The following is a 4,503-nucleotide window of genomic DNA, read 5'->3' on the forward strand; positions in this document are numbered from 1 at the left end:
TGTGCTATTCTGTGATGAAATCTTGAGCCATCCATTCCTGGCCACCTGGATTGTGAATCATCCCTTATCTAGTGTCTCCATGCTGTATTTGATCCCTGCCCCTTTGTCACTTAGTAACCCTCTGGCTTATCAGATTGACTGTCACGTGGAATCACAGTGCTTGTGTTCAAGTAGCCCTTATTTTACCTAATACTGGCCCCAAAGCCAATCACATAATTTTAATCATAGTATATTGTTACAATTGTTCTATTTTATTATTTGTTATTGTTGTCAATCTCTTACTGTGCCTAATTTATAAACTAAACTATTATACAGGGACAGGCAAAAGTAGGTTTACAATTATACAAATAAATAATATGATAATAAATAACAATCCTATATATAATAAAAGGTTAATATGCAAATTGTCCCCTTGACCAGGAGTTTGACTGCCCGTGACTTCTCACCCTGGCCAGCCCTGCCCCTGATTGGCCCCATCCACCCTGATCGGGGTGGGCCAGCCAGGCCCCACCTGGGCAGAAATTCATGCACCAGGCTTCTAGCACAATAATAAACTGTTTTGTAAACTCACAACTATAAACCTACTTTTGCCAAACATCATACAGACAGAGTTAGGTACTATCCATAATTTCAGGCATCCACTGTCCACTGGGAGTCTTGAAACATATTCCCACCGATAAGGGAAACTACTCTTGTGACATCTGAATCTGAAATAGTGTAATCGGCTTGGCTCTGAACCATGAGATAGAACCTCAGCGGTGTTACCTTTGAGTTCTTTAAACTTTCTCTTAATAAACACTTATTATATAATGTCCCATAGACTTGGCCATAAGGAACAGAAATAAATAACTTGGTTCTGGCCTAAAGTTCTATCCTAAGGATCAAATCAACCTTAGTTTGATTAAAATAAATAGAAATGTCCCTTTCTTGGTCAAACACAGAGACAGCCTTTAAGCAATCATTAAAGGAATGGAGTTACATGTGCTAAAAAGTAGAATATGACACTGCTACAAAACTTTTCATTAAAACTTTCATTTAGCTGAGCAAAATTCACTAGAAAATAAAGAGTTCCCTCCTCCCCCTACTCCCCATTCCCATGGGAAAGGGGGGAAAACCAATCACTTCCCAATGAAAGTCACAGAAAGGGAAGGGGTGGGGTGGTTGGTTATGCTGATTCCTGCAGGGGTCAAAAGTGGCTATCTGACATCCTCTGAGGGGTCCCGGATTGTGAGAAGGCACAGGCTAAGCCAAGGGACCCCCACTGGTGCACAAACCCATGCACTAAGCCTCTATTCTATAATAAAAGCCTAAATGACTGGACGACCAAACAACCGGTTGACCAGTCACTATGAAGTGCACTGACCACCAGGGGACATATGCTCAATGCATAGGATCAGGCCTCCTCCTGTCTGGATTGGGTCTGGAGGGGTCAGCTGAAAGTGGCTATCCAACATCCTCCAAGGGTCCCGAATTGTGAGAGGGTGCAGGCCAGGCTGAGGGACCCCACCGATGCATGAATCTGTGCACTGAGCCTCTAGTTACTCCATAACTGCACATATGTATTTTATAAACCTTAAGGTATATATGTTATATCCCACAATAGATTTTCCATGTACATGCAAAAGCTAAGTCATTTTCAAAAAATAAAATGGAAGGACAAGGATATGCCTAATAATAAAAATGGTTTAGTATTTGTGCAAGAAAAAAACAAATGTATACATGGAGTAACAGACAATATTTCTCTTTAGGGAATTAGTATAAGATTAAGTTAGCAGTACCAATTGATAGAGAAAGGATGTTTGTTTAGGACATGGTAGTGGGAGAATGAACTCACTCTAGGGAAGGAAATAAAAGTATGTCTTACTTAATCTCACTAGCTAACTAACAAACAAGGGTCTATAACCTTAGAGTTAATAGGAGATAATGTAGGAGAGTATCATTCTGACCTAAAAGTAGGGAAGAACTTCTGAAACAAATTTTAAAAATATAAACTCTAAGACAAAAAAGCTGATTAAGTTTGAGTAATCAAATAGAGGATTTTCACTCAGGGAAGGACACCATTGACAAGGATAACAGATTAATATAATGAGAAATATTTGCAATGTTAAGCTAACAAGGTATTAATAAATAGAATATATTAGGAATTCTTGAAAATAACAAAGTTGAGATAGTAAACTCAATGAATAAGAGACAATTTACAGAACGAGTTGGGGGAACTAAGCACAGAAAAAGATGCCATTAGTAATCAGAGAAGTGTCAATTAAAGCAGCACCTTAAATCGCTTTAAATCTATTTGACTAGCAGAGATTAAAAGGCTAGATATTGCCAAGTGTTGGTTGGAGGGGGGGTATATAAGGAACTTTGTGCCTGGTTAGTAAGAGCGTAGATAGTTGCAGCCACAAGAGGTAAGACCAGAGCTCAAGGAGTCATAAGCACCATAGGGTTCGGAGCCATGTCTGTCCCAAGGTCCATACTAGCAAATCACACTTGTAATACCTCTTCCCTCAGATAATTTCAAATTTTAGTGCTGCTCAAGACATTCTGATTTATAGACACACAATTGCATGCTGTATTGTGGCTTCAAGAGGTTTGTGGAAATATAGGTTCTAGTTTCTATCTCTTAGGGCAGGAAGGCATCAGAAAAATGGAGTCCCACCACCTCTGGCCGAGTTGGGGTTCAGGCATGGGTATTTTATAAAATCTCACCACACTGTTCTAATATGTAGCCAGTGTTTTATTTTTTTAAAATATATTTTATTGATATTTTACAGAAAGGAAGGGAGAGAGATAGAGAGCTAGAACGTCAATGAGAGAAACATCAACCAGCTGCATGTGCCACAACCAAGGCACATGCCCTTGGCCGGAATCGAACCCGGGACCTTTCAGTCCACAGACCGACACTCTACCACTGAGCCAAACCGGTTTCGGCTGTAGCCAGTGTTTTAAAACACTGCACCCAAAGGGTATTGGAAGAGAGGTGATTTAGTGCCTCCACCACACCATCAAAGAACACCTGGTGCACACTTGCTATGATTGATATACTGTGTTTGTACTGTCACAATACTGCAGGCATTTGTCTATAGCAAGAAAACATCACTTATCTTTTGCTGAAATTCACTTTCTCATGCAATGAGGGTGTTCTGAAAAGCAATTTACTGTAGATGTGAAAGACCATAATTAGCATAGTCAAAGGCAAGTCATCCAATTGAGGAAAACCAAGAAGAATGTGCTTAAGTAGGAGCAGAGAATGCAATGGGAACTTTTAACACTCGGCTTGATACTGTCTAGAACAGACATAGCAGAAAAAGCTCAGTCCATCAGGGATGACTTTGGGAATGGGTGAAATAAAGACTTACCTCAAAATTGTGTTCACTGAGCTCCAGGCATTGGCTGGCAGCAGAATCCTGTGGTTTCAAACAATTTAGCTGAATCACATAAACCTGCAGAATGTCATTGATTCCATTAAGAAGTAAAACCTAAATGAAGAACAGATGGAATGTTCTGTGGACTGTTAGCAATTTCCACTCCAGAAAAAAAAAAAAATAGTGGTTTCTGCAGTGAATCTGAAGATTGTTTGTAGGTAGAATGTAAATGAAGATCTTTGGAAAATAAGCTGTCAGTGAATGAATTCTATGAGAAGTCTACTGATATTCAAAGCAATCACATTATATGCTAAAAGTAATACAAACACACAATACATACCTAATTAGTGAAAATAATAAAGTCAGATGTGCCTTGCCATTAACACATTTAAATATGTCCATCCTTGCTGAAACCGGTTTGGCTCAGTGGATAGAGTGTCAGTCTGTGGACTGAAAGGTCCCAGGTACAATTCCAGTCAAGGGCATGTACATTGGTTGCGGGCACATCCTTGCTAGGGGGTGTGCAGGAGGCAGCTGGTGGATGTTTCTAGCTCTCTATCCCTCTCTGTAAAAAATCAATAAAATATATATATTTAAAAATAAATAAATATGTCCATTCTTTCCTTATCTTTATCTTGCTGCCTACACTCCTTTCCAGAATTTTTTTTTTTTTCCTGATAGGCACTAGCTCATTTTTATGTGCTTCTGAAATTCTCTCTCAGTGTCTTCTAAGACACTAGACACAGACATTCAACATAATTTCTACTTGCCTAGGAGAGAAGCCAGATAGTCAATTTTCTCAACTTCTATGGTAGGTTGGACAACAATTGTCCAAACACCCTGGTTCTCTCTTTGGCATGCTGTTCTCAGTGGGCCAAGGATACATCTCTATGCTCGTGAACTTAAGAGTGACCATAGAACTTAGTTTAGCCAATGGTATGTTATTAGAAGTAACCATATGCCATTTCCAGATAGAAATTTAAGAGTCTGTATGTATTTCACTGTTTCTTTTTGTCCCCAAACTGGTAATATTCTAGGTAAAGTCTGTGTGCCAGATGGATCTTGGTCTGGGTAAAGCCTGGCTCTCCTTCAGCTCCTACCTGCTTGTTCTCTTCTCCTTTGCGTGTCTCGGCAGCTGTTT

The sequence above is a fragment of the Pipistrellus kuhlii genome, unplaced genomic scaffold (genome assembly GCF_014108245.1).
Source record: "Pipistrellus kuhlii isolate mPipKuh1 unplaced genomic scaffold, mPipKuh1.p scaffold_m20_p_10, whole genome shotgun sequence".
NCBI lineage: Eukaryota > Metazoa > Chordata > Mammalia > Chiroptera > Vespertilionidae > Pipistrellus > Pipistrellus kuhlii.